The 13,506-nt window shown below is 37.5% G+C and overlaps 1 protein-coding gene across 3 annotated transcripts in view; it reads right to left on the minus strand.

Moving 5' to 3' along the window:
• Positions 1 to 1,961: 1,961 nt before the first annotated feature.
• The window catches only part of LOC126298884 (probable 28S ribosomal protein S6, mitochondrial), a 45,637-nt gene continuing 34,092 nt past the window's right edge, over positions 1,962 to 13,506 (minus strand). For 2 of the 3 annotated variants that reach the window (XR_007552691.1, XM_049990417.1), the window contains one exon: positions 1,962 to 2,420. The gene's annotated coding sequence lies outside the window, so the exon portion shown is untranslated. The remainder of the gene's footprint in view (positions 2,421 to 13,506) is intronic. The other variant, XM_049990418.1, reaches the window with a different exon arrangement.

Raw genomic sequence — 13,506 nt, forward strand, 5'->3', positions numbered from 1 at the left:
TATGACTAGGTCACTTATACTTCCAAGTTACAACAGAGCAGATTGAAACATTCTCAGGTGAATTATTGTTGCAAACTTTTAAAATATTTGAACTTCAAACCGATTTGTTATCATCAGGCAAGTTGTGGACTGACACCAGGAGGCTAGCGCAGTTGCGAACCAGCATTCTGTCGAAGGTTCATATTCCAGCTCTTGGATCCTAACTGTTTCTAAATATGTATTGTTGGTTAACATTTGCTTTTTTTACTCTCATTTTCAGGTATTCAGTTAAAAAAAAAAAAAGAAGACCATGGTCAGCATCACAATCTTTACTGACACTGGCTGTAAATCCTAAACTTATGTGCTGCTCATGTCCAGTGCAATGTTTTTCCACAATTCTGACAGTTTATCAAGTGTATGACAGACTGCATTGGCAAGAGATGTTGTAAAATTCTGACTTGCAGAAGCCCAAATCAGTTTTTACATTGCCCACAATCAATCTAAAGCAGAATATGAGTTCACTTTATCATTTTCCTTAATACAGTCGATCCTAACAGGACACCAGTGTATGGAAGAAAGGCTGTTGACTCTCTGCAAAGGTTAAACAAAGAAATGAACATATGAATGCTGGGGGTGTTGGATGGAGTAGTAATGGGCACAGTATTGTCCACAGGCAGGGAATCCAGGTATGTAGATATTGCAGGTTTGTTGTGCAATATGAATATCTTCCCCCACACCCCCTGAGATGTTTATTAAGAGCTGGGTGTTCTTTGTTACCAGAATTAATAAAGAAGTTATTCATTTCATTGGGTGTGATACTGGTCATATCATAAGCAGTTCTGTTAGTATTACCAAGATGATTTGATAATGTTCCAAGCAGCCTTGCATTTGTTTTGTGATTGCTGCATACAATTATCATTTTCCATTTGTCTCTGTTTTATAATTTCTGATCTGTACCTCTTCCTTAGTTGAAAGTACTGAAGTACATCTTCTTCACTGTTCTTTGATCTGTTATAAAGATTAATGACATGTGTTCTTAATTTTTTGAGGTCAGGTGTGTACCATTGATGTAAACTTCTATGATCACTTTTAATTGGTTTCCCCTTGTATCTTTTTAATATTTTTGGATAAACTTATTACATGTAGTGGAAACAAGATTGACAAATGACATTTTTATCTTTAATTAATCCTGCCTAGTCCACCTTTTCCATCATACACAACATCTGGAGGAGAATGCAAACACTCATATTGGTCATCCGTGCAGTAGTACTTCTCTGAAAGAGCTGCCTGGTGCCATGACTTCTTGTAGCATGGTACCTGGCCTGGGAGACTATCTAAAGCAAATAGAAAGTCAAGAGAAATTCCGTAACCCCAAATGATGTAGTAGGCACAACTTAAGTATGTCCTGTGTAACTCCCCTACAGTCCACTTTATGAAGATTAGAAAATCCCAACACATTAGGTACGAGACTGAAAGTAAGCAACTCTATCTGACAAGGTTCCGAGAAACTCAGATGCCGGCTTTTGCATTGCAGGACTATCAGGTAAGACTCAAAAAGCAAATAAAACTCCTGCCCCAACTAAAATCTGAATCTCATAACTATTCCTCTGAACCTTCATCCTAACATGTTCAGAAAAGATATGCTATGAACATTCAAATATTTACTGAAACAAAAAACAAATTAACTTACAGTATGGTGGCATGACCACCTCTCGCACTTACACTAAACATTATTTTCAGCTGACTCTTCTTGATTAATTTAATATCTTGTTCACAAGCAGTGATATTCATATAAATTTCTGAATAATTGGAAACAGTATCACTCAACATATTTCATCATACAAACTCCTAAGTCACTTGTACAATTTATTATTGAAATTTCATCAGTTTGATGCAACAAATTAAGTAATGTAAACTGTTTCCAGAAGTATTTAGGTAATTACAACCAAACAGTGCACATTAAATTTAAGTAGACTCCAACAATTAATAAACAAGTTTTAATGAGAGCTTTTCTTGTATTTCCTGCTCTAAGTATGACAGTTTTTCTTTGGAACATTTTGAGCGTACACTTAATTTTAAATTTCTCACTATTTCTGCATGTTACATAAATTACATGACTTTCAAGTCATGGTGGCTCTGCCAAACAAACTCAAGTTCTAATTACCATTATACCTAAATAACAAATGAAAATAAAATAACATACTGGACAATATGTAATTTCATTGCCTGAAAGCACATCAGTTTTTTTTACAAAAATTATCAGTTGATGACTTCTAAATGTGGTTAATCCACTACAGCTAACACTTTACAATGTGAGCATTGTCCAAACCACTAATATTTTTGGGAATTACATTTTTTTTCTTTTTCTTAAAAGTTGATGTCCAATGACAAAACAGTGGAAATATATCACAGAACTGCTGCTAAATTCTCATGTTTCTCCCCTACAACAGAAATGAACCATGAAGATTATAAAAATATATGTAAAAAGCATACAAAGAACTAAAAATTCTAAATGCAATGCAGCAAAACAGATCAACTATCAAAAACCTGAGATGTTGAGAGGCATAAATGTTTCACTTATCATTTGTAAAATATAACAATGAAACAGAAGATAAATATGTCAAATAATAGTTTAAACGTTGAAAGGCTACAGAACATAAAACATGCGTGGAACTAGGAAGACTATGTAATGTAATACTGAAAATAATAAACATGGCCCCACACACACTTGTATTTATATAACCATATTCACTGTGGAAGAGCTACTATTTCAGTTTATCTCAAATAGTGATAAACACACATATGGTACACAATCCAACATGCTGTCTCACTTGGGATACCAGAGGGTAAATGCCTGTCCACAGAACTTTGAGTCTAAAGTTTGATCTCTGGTCATTTCTAGAAACACCTCCCAACAATATGAAGGCTAATACAATGTGGCATTAAGAGCAACAATTCACTTCATGCCTATTTTACTTTGAGTTGCTGTCTAAAGCTACATACGACATAGAAAAATAGTAGGGAATCTGCTAGTATTATTGTGTGGTTGTAGAAGGATGATTTGCTAGTATTTACTATGTGCTATAAAAACAGAGGTGAGGTCACATAAATCATTTACCCACTTATGATATTTAACTAACTAATGTATAAAATTTCCTTGCCCAACACTTAAAACTCAACATATGCTAAAATAAAATTGTAAATAAAGACCATAAAATATTCTGCTTTATATATTTACACGAGTACAGTTTTTCCTAAAAGATCAAAGAAGTCCACCTTAAGTAAACTTAACGCCTGGTGTACTTTTCCAGCTACACCAGCATGCACATTTTATGAAATATGATGACACAGCAACACCAAAATCAAACACATTTGACATGAGAGGGAAAAATTTCTTTGGATAAGGAACTATTGAAAATTCTGATTTGTTTTGCACAAAGGAAAGGAAAGGCTGAAAAATAAAAATAACAGCACAAATAGAGAAATAATGAACTTCTGATAAGTGTAGTTTTTCTCAGCTCACAAGGGGTATTTTTCCCTCTAGGCAAGATAATAACATAGATGAGAAAAAATGGGGAGATGTGCTAATATATAAGCATTTAGAGACATAATACACCATATAAGAATATTTGGAACAACACTTATAAGAGCTTTAATTAAAAATAAAAGAAGAAGAAGAAACAGAGAATATATAAATGACAACTTTCAGTACCATCAAACTTATTTCGGATTATGATTACCAACTTTCTGACATCACAGAATTCCACAATTACATGGCCATGTAAATTCCTGAACATAATTATGACTCTTATTCCATATTTCATTATCTCTGCATTTATATGATGCAGAACTGGGCTTGTTTATGTCTCTTGTTGGCTCAAAACAGCCATTTCTTTCAAATTTTGTGCCACTGACAGTAAATTAAGTCATACTTACAGAATTTCATCAAACAGTGCCAGAAATTTAGGTATGAGGAACACTGTCAGGAAAACAAAACTTGTTCAGGCAACATCTGGTAAGCAAACAAAATGACTTTTGCATAAAAAATTTAAGCAATTTATCCAGCAAATTATTATGCAGAAACAGGACCCATGTCAGTGATGGCTGATGCAGTGCACCTCAATTGTCCTACTCACCAATAATGCTGGATATTAATGAAAAACTCTTCATGCTATTGTGAAAGACCAATGAGAAAAAGTGTATGACACTGTCAATTATAAGTACTTCAAATGAATAAAAGCACTACTCCCAGAGTAAAAAACCAGCTATGTGTGCAGTTGGCATCACACTAACCAACTGTCCAAACAGCAGTGAATAGACACAGAAATAAAGTGGGTGATAACTAGCGAAAATTTGCTAGTAAGTCAAGTAAATATTATGCTGAAAGAGAAAATTATTAATACATCCTCTAAGTATTCTTATATTACAACAACAATTTGCTATCCATTACAGCAGCAGTCAAAGAAAAAAAAACCTAGCACTGGAGCACAAACTGAGTTGTTTCACCAAAAATATCATGTGGCTAATGAGCTGTAGGGGGGAGGGGCAGAGGGGGAAGCTTTACACATGTCCGAATCAAATATCCCAGTAGGTTCCTTGACCACTGAACTGTTTAGTACAACTGGAAATCACTTGTCAATATTCAAAGAAAAGATAAGTTCACAACGAATCAGGTAGCTAACGATTACCAAATGTAACAAAACAAAATCAGGTATCTCTTCTGTCCTACTCTCTGCAAGTACAGCACAGTTTAAGATAACACACACTGATGGTAACATGGAGGTCATCACAACGAAAATGACTATGCCAGAAACAAATAGGCAGCAGAGATCGCGAAGTAAGTCCAGAGTGTAGCAAAGTCCTCTTAAGTGTATACAACAATCCAGAGACCAATCCAAATCACGAATGTATATCAGGCACGGTCAAAAGTCTACTATTCCATGGCACATGACTCTAGGTTTCAGTGACTAAGTGAGAGACAGGTCAGCAATAGCCAGGATGCAGTGTGTGCTGGTTAACACTTGTCAGAGGGTGACACCATCTTACACGCTTGCCGTTCATGTGGGTGAAATTCATGGCTGCTTTCTGGAGCCCAAGTATATCTGACATGTTTTTCCTATCAATGCTTAGGCCAGGTGGGGTACCTGAATCACATCTGACACTAAAGTATCAAATTCTGAAAATGAAAATTGTCTATGAGAATTATAGTGCAAATATTAGAGTCTGTTGCAGATAATAATATATTATTGTAAGAGATTAATAATACAATGCAAATAAGAAGGATTTTTTAATAAATCCTTTTTGTGAATTTAAGTTGGAGTGAACGAAATCAACAGTGGGAGGAAAAGTTTAGTGACATAAAGAACAGTATCAGTTCCACAATTTTAGTTAGTTTTATAAACACAAAGTCTTTAGAAATCCGTTTTGAAAACATGTAGATTTTATGCAAATCCCTAAACTGATACATACAGACACTGCAATGCACATATGTATGCACCACATTACTGCATTGCTCTACATATAAAGCTTGAAAATCACTGTACTATGCATACTATAGAGTACTTTTTATTGTATGTGTATTCAGGTTTCTTCTGGCCCCATTCCTAAGTGGGGGATGGGAAGACTGACTTTTTGTAAACCAGTCTCTACATGACAGACACATAAGAGGGCAGAATGATATTAACACATCTTAAACAGGTTTTGGTATGCTCTTTCTAAGTGTTGACCAGCACAGATTATTAACACACACATGAAATTTATCAATTGAAGACATGAAGTTTATAAATGAGACCACGATAATGTTTGGTACTTTATTCATAAATTATTTACTGGCGATGGTAACCATTTTGATCAAAATGTGACCATCTTCAGACCATGTTACACCATTATGGCCTGTGTTGGTGAATGAAGCAGGTATCATGGATCCACTATACCTGCTACGTGGACCACCTGCCATCATGGTGTAATATGAATTATTCATGTATGTTCTTCTTGATTGCACATTATTATAGAGTCTACAATGATCAATTTACATTTGCTGACATCATCAGATCATTAAAAGAATACTGCATGAGTATCAGTGTCATCACATGCAGGTACATGAGCACTTGCAACACATAAATAATGTAGTTTCATGTTCTATGATACAGATAAATTTACATTCTTTGACATTTAGAGCTAGTGTCAATTTCTGCAATAGATTGATCTTTTTGGGTGGTGTGGGGGTGGGGTGGGGGAAGGGGTTTTGTAGGGGGGATGTTCAGATGGCACTTCCAAATACAATGATGAACCAAAACATTCTGACCACTTGCTTAATAGAATGTTGATCTACTTTTGGATGCAATACAGCAGTGATTATGCATGGTATGGATTTGAAAAGTCCTTGGTAGGTTTTTGGAGGTATGCAGCACTTGATTTCTACATGCAATTCCAGTAAATTATAGACCAGTGGTTTGTGGACAAGGATCTGGCACTCGATAGTATCCGGGATATGTTCCATAAGGTTCAAGTCAGGTGAAATTGGTGGACAAAACCTCAATGCAAGTTCACTACCGTGCTCCTCAAACCAATGTAACATAATTCTGGCCCTGTGATGTCAACAATTACGCTGATGGAAGATGTCGTTGCCATTGGAGAAGACATCATGCATGAAGGGATGTAGATGGTCCACAATAATGTCTACATAGTCTACAGCCTTCATGATGAAACCAATTACTGCTGCAGATTCCACAGGAGCCCAAATGAATGTCCCCCATAGTGTAATATTGCCAACTTTGGCCTCTATTTATGGCTCTGTATATTGTGAGCACTCATTCACCCAGATGACAGTGTACCCAGACACAACTGTTAACCTGGAGAAACAATAATGCAATTCATCTTATTAAGCGACACATTTCCACTGATTCATGGTCTCATCTTGATGCTCTCATGCCTACTGTAATCTTAACTGGCAATACCACTGGGAAAATGTAGGGGGTCATCTGCTATGGAACGCCATGTTCAAGAATGTACACTGAATGGTGTGCTCTAAAACATTTGCACTTGCACCAGCATTGTATTCTGTCTTCATATTTGCAACAGAGCACCATATACCCTGCTTTACAGAGTGGCAAGCCCCCGATCTCCACCCCTCAGAACAGAACGAGGTGGTCAGAGGCCTCCACATCCTGTGATGAGGTGTGGACGACCAACATCTTGTTACGTAATTGTAGTTTCACTATCAACAACTTCCTGTACATGCTCACAACAGTCACACCCTAACAGCTGACAAGCTTTGCCATTACCGAGATGCTCATTCCAAGCTGTTGGGCCACAAAAATTTAGTCTTTTTCGAAGTTGCTTATGTCAGAGGATTTCACCATTTGTCACTATATCATCACAACAAAGATTGCCCATTCATCTCTGCTCCACTTACATAATTTTCTTACCCCATTATGTGCTCGCAAGACCAACAGGTGGCATTCACTCTCCCGTTGTGCAGTGGTCACAATAGACTGACTCACCACAGTATCTAGTCAAAATAAGTGATAAGAGCTCTTGGAATCTATTCATGTGCAATAAAAGAGGTCACCTGGCTCAATACAGTTCATAAGATACCACTTCAGAAAATGTTCTAGATTCTACTATGGGCAGCAACATAACTGATGATGGCCAAGGTAGGGAGAATATAAAATGCAGACTGGCAATAGCAAGAAGAGCATTTCTGAAAACGAGAAACCTGTTATTAAAAATAAAATAGAAACAGTTTACACTCACAAAATATTTTATTTTAAAAACAGAGCAGTTGTTCTTCGCACTAGACAAGAGCAGTTAGTGTTCCACGCCACCAGCTCCAGCAGTCAGTATGGAGTATGTAACGGTCTGAGTATGGTCAGATATTGGTTGAAACTGGTCACTGTTTTTCAAAATAAAATATTTTATGTGGTATAGACTGTGTTATGTTTTTAATCGGTTTTATGACCATTGACATTTCCTAAAAACATGTTTCATGAAATTTGCTACCAGCAAACTTAAAACTAAGTGTTTGGAAGTCTTTTCGAAAGGAGGAAAGATTAGAGTTTAACACACTGTCAAGATCAAGGTCACTGGGAAAGAAATTGGCCATGCCATTTCAAAGGAACCATGTTGGCATTTACTTGGGGCAATTTAGGGAAATCACCGAAAACCTAAATCTGAATGGCTGGAACAGATTTGAATCGTCATCCTCCCAAATGCAAGTTGTGTGTGCTAACCGTTGTGCCACCTCAATCAGTCTTTTCTGAAGGTATTTGTCTGGAGGACAGCCTTGGACTGAAGAGAATTATGGATGATCAACATTTCAGACAAGAGAACAGAAGCTTTTGAAATGTGGTGCTACAGAAAGATGCTTAAGAATAACTGGTAAATCAAATAACGAATGAGAATAGAGAGAAACTGAACCAACCACAGTAAGTTAAATTTACTGCAGGATCCTTCAATTGTCTTCTTATAGAAGCTGAGATTGAATGAGAAGCTACATCAGACTGATGACACAACAGTGGAAGTACTGTATAAGACGACTGTGAAAGCTACTCATGATGCTGCCTTTGAAAGTCTTGGAGTACCTGAGAACATGTCTGGCAAATTTTAAAATGATTGGTGGGATGATTATACTGCTGCAAAAGTGAAGGAGGAAATGGAGGCCTATAACAGATGGCTTACAAGCAATAAGACTGATTATAGAAGCAGATATGTAACACTGACATGAGGAGCAAAGAAAGCAGTAATCGGATCCAAAAAAAAGTGCTGTGTGGGACTTTAAATGTATAGAAATTAATAACTGCACAGGGAGTTCAAAGTACAAAGAAGCAAAGAAGGTGATAAGACAGCTACGAATAAATGACAGAAGTAGTATAAACTTAGAGCTGATAAGTATAGATAGATGGAAGACATAATATGAAGAACTGTTTAAAGAAGATTGATCCAAATTCCAGGATATATGCCCCTTTGCAGGCAATGAACATGACACAGAAATCCAGGAGATAACAACACTGAAAGTACAGGATACAGTTAAACAATTTAAAAATGGCAAAGCACCATGTTCTGGAGCTGTATATATCGAGTTGTTGAAGACTAGGCCAAACATGTTGTTTAAACATCTTGCAAAGCTATTTAATCTCTGTCTTAGTGGAGAGGAAATCCCTGTCAAGTTTAAAGAAGGGTTCATCACAAATGTATTTAAAAAGGGAAGCACCAATGATTGCTTTACTGAGGCATAACAGTTCTCAATTCTATATCGAGACTATATAGTAATACCCTTAAAACTAGAAGTGAGAAAGAACCTGAGGAAGTAGAAGAAAAGAGAGGCTTTCAGGCACGAAGGTTTTGTATCAATAATATCTGCAACATTAGACAGTTGACTGTCAGGAGACTGGCCCATGACTTGGAGAGAGATGGTTTTTACAAACTTGCAGAAGGCCTACAACAATGTACCACCTTGTAGAATGTGGGAAGCAAGCAACAACCAGAACATTCATAAATGTTATGTACAATGCTTTAGAAAGCTTACTTGTTGTGTTAAAGTTGGGAAGTTACTCTCACAGAAACTTAAGGTTAGCAAGAGATGCTGCTTAGTGTCTACCGTCTTTAAAATACAGGGTATACATAAAGTCCGGGAACACTTTGTTATTTACTGCACAAGAACTAAACATTGTAGAGATGTCATACATATTGCATTTTGAAGAGAAACTCTAAAAGTTTTTTTTACAAACATTCGATATGCAAACCATGAGTGACTTGGCAGACATCAATAAGGTAAATGATTTCTTGCCATACCCATCCCGGGATGGCATCGTCGACTGTAGCAGTCGTTTCATCTATTCTCTCTCAGAGCTCTGCTACATCACGTGGTGGAGGCTGTACATACACCAGATCTTTAATGTGCCATTACAGAAAAAAAGTCACACAGAGTGAGATCTGGTGATTGGAGAAGCCGCTTCATGAAACAGCGTCCCCTTCTGTAGCACAGCCGATCCATCGATGCGGCAGCTCCGTGTTCAGGTACCCACGAACTTCACATGCAGGACTTTCCACACAGTCATTGGAGCCATTTCGAGTTCACAGGACGCACAACACACTGATTTCTTTGGACTCCTTATGAATGTCCCTCCACATTCACTTCATTCACACTGGGACGTCTGCTTCTCTTTGCCGGGCACAAGCAACGTGTCGTAACAAATTTGTTGTGCCAGTGGTAAATGGCCTTCCTTGTTGGTGACTTCTTACCGTACTTGGTTCTAAACATCCGATGAACAGCTGTAGCATACTTGTCTTTGTCGAACTCCAACACACAGAAAGCTCGATCAGCATGTGAACTCACCCTGTCTGCGACTAGTGCTGATCATCGGCAAATTACCAAACTGGGCTGTGACAGTATACATGAAAAAAAAAAAAAAAAAAAAAAAAAAAAAAAAAAAAAAAAAAAAAAAACCTTTCAGTGTTTCTGTTCAAAATGACATATGTATGATATCTGTATAATTGTTGGTTCTTGTGCAATAAATAATTGAAAGTGTTCCTGGACTTTATGTACACCCTGTGTTTTTGAAAACTGGATAAGGAAGTGCAAAAACATGGGAATTGAGTAGGTAATGACATCCTTTTCTCCCCATATTTCACCGACAATCATGTCATTTTTGCTACGGAAGATGAGGATGTGTCATATATGTTAAGAAAGCTTAACGAATATGAGCAGTGAGACATGAAAATTAATTTTACAAAGACAGAATACTTCGTTGTTGGAGGTGCAGGAAGAGATCTTGTTATGGATGATATATCTATAGTAAAGTGTAGTCAATCATATAAATAATTATGGACAATCATTTTGGGTAAAGGTGGAATCAATAAAGAAATAAAGCATAGAATAGGAAAGGGAGAGGTGGGAATTAAGCTGCTACACTCTATTATTTGGAATAAAGCAACACCAAAAAACTTGAAAAGCGGGATATACAAAACTATAGTTGAGAACATTGCTTTCAACTGTGGGAAGTTTTCAGAATAAATGAGAAGAAATTACAAGCAATGGAAATGGAGTTTTGATGATGAAGTTGTGAAGTAAACTATGTGATCAAAAGTATCCGGACACCCATAAAAACATATGTTTTTCATATTTGGTGCATTGTGCTGCCGCCTACTGCCAGGTACTCCATATCGGTGACGTCAGTAGTCATTAGACTTCATGAGAGAGCAGAATGGGGCACTCTGCGGAACTCACAGACTTCGAACGTCTTCACGTGTGATTGGGCGTCACTTGTGTCATACGTCTGTATGTGAGATTTCCACACTCCTAAGCATCCCTAGGTCCACTGTTTCCAATGTGATAGTGAAGTGGAAATGAGGAGGGACATGTAAAGCACAAAAGCGTACAGGCTGACCTCATCTGTTGACTGACAGAGACCGCCAACAGTTGAAGAGCGTTGCAATGTGTAATAGACAGACATATAGCCAGACCGTAGACCATCACACAGGAATTCCGAACTGCATCAGGATCCTATGACAGTTAGGCGGGAGATGAGAAAACTTGGATTTCATGGTTGAGTGGTTGCTCATCAGCCACACATCATGCCAGCAAATGCCAAACAATGCCTCCCTTGGTGTAAGGAGCGTAAACACTGGACAACTGAACAGTGGAAAAGTATTACGTGGAGTGACAAATGATGGTACACAATGTGGCGATCTGATGGCAGGGTGTGGGTTTGGCGAATGCCCAGTGAACATCATCTGCCAGTGTGTGTAGTGCCAACAGTAAAATTTGGAGGCAGTGGTAGTATGGTGTAGTCGCATTTTTCATGGAGGGAGCTTGCACCCCTTGTTGTTTTGTGTGGCACTATCACAGCACCGGCCTACATTGATGTTGAAAGTTCCTTCTTGCTACCCACTGTTGAAAAGCAATTCAGGGATGGTGATTGCATCTTTCAACATGATCGAGCACCTGTTCATAATGCACGGCCTGTGGCGGAGTGGTTACACGACTACAACATCCCTGTAATGGACTGGCCTGCACAGAGTCCAGACCTGAATCCTATTGAACACCTTTGGGATGTTTTGGAATGCCAACTTTGTGCCAGGCCTCACTGACCAATGTCCATACCTCTCCTCAGTGCAGAATTAAATGAAGAATGGGGTGTGATTTCCCAAGAAACCTTCCAGCACCAGATTGAATGTATGCCTGCGAGAGTGGACGCTGTCATCAAGGCTAAGGGTGGGCCAACACCATATTGAATTCCAGCATTACTGATTAAGGGTGCCAGGAACTTTTACGTCATTTCAGCCAAGTGTCCGGATACTTTTGGTCACATAGTGTAACAAGTAGTGACAAAATAAGAAATGAAGTGTTACAAGAACAGATCAGAGTTACAACGGATATTGTAGACACAAGTGAAAATAAATGGCTAACATGCTACAGCCATCTTAGAAGGGTGCCCAAGGAAAGATGGCCTTCTAAAATATGGTACTGGAGACCTACATGACGACAGTAACGCCCACTTTACTCTTTACTCTCAATCTGCATTTGGCTCTGCCTGGTTCTGTCTCAGGTTTGTTTGTCTTGCAGTGTTAGTTACACGTTAACAGTAATTCACAGCAGTATGGATATGTTTACTGATAAAGAGTTTGTCGATTTGAACTTTGTGAATGGGTTCACTGAACACAATAAAAGAGTGCACACGGATATTATGCTCAGCTGTTCCCACAGTGATGGCAACCCAAATTTTAAAGCTTTTGCATCTTTATGTAGATGTCTATGAGAAACTTGAGTTTTGTATTGTATATTTTAGTGAATTCATACTGTAGGCTTTCTTTAATGTTACGAAGTTATTTCTGCAGAAACAAAAGTAAATGGGGTAACAAACAAAATACATCATAAATTAATTATTATTCAGTAACGAGCTATCAGACATTGTGGGTCCCTTATGGAAAAATGCTCAGAAAATATCCCTTAACAACTTCCAAAATTTTATTTGTAAAGTTGGGTTCATCATGTACAATTATAATGCTGAGCAATATAGGGTGTAGTTCCATGGGAGTAGTATTTAGTGTTTCCAGTCTCTGCCCAATGGATTTGTAGGTAATCATGGTTAAGGGCAAAGCCAATAACACACACAAATTTGGTACAGTACAAACTGCTAATAACACGTATAAATCTGGTACAGTATGAGCTTACAGATAGTTGTGAGTGATAACAGTCTGCTAGTTCTGTGGATTTGTTCTATTGTCTCTATTTAATTATTATTATTATTATTATTATTATTATTATTATTACTTTCAGTCAGGGTAACAAGTCCTCTCTATCAGTCAATGAGAACGATTCCCTGTTTAAAGGATGTGTGGCAAATTGTAGTTAACAACAGAGCTTATTCCCATGAAAATTAAACACAGTATTTGACTTGGATTTATCTGACTTGAAAACCTGCCAAGTTTAAACAATTTGAGCTATTTTTAACACAACTGTAGCTCTATCACTACTCATTTTTGAAATATAACACATGTTGTACAAATACGGTATTTTTTCTTTTC

Source organism: Schistocerca gregaria, chromosome X (genome assembly GCF_023897955.1).
Source record: "Schistocerca gregaria isolate iqSchGreg1 chromosome X, iqSchGreg1.2, whole genome shotgun sequence".
NCBI lineage: Eukaryota > Metazoa > Arthropoda > Insecta > Orthoptera > Acrididae > Schistocerca > Schistocerca gregaria.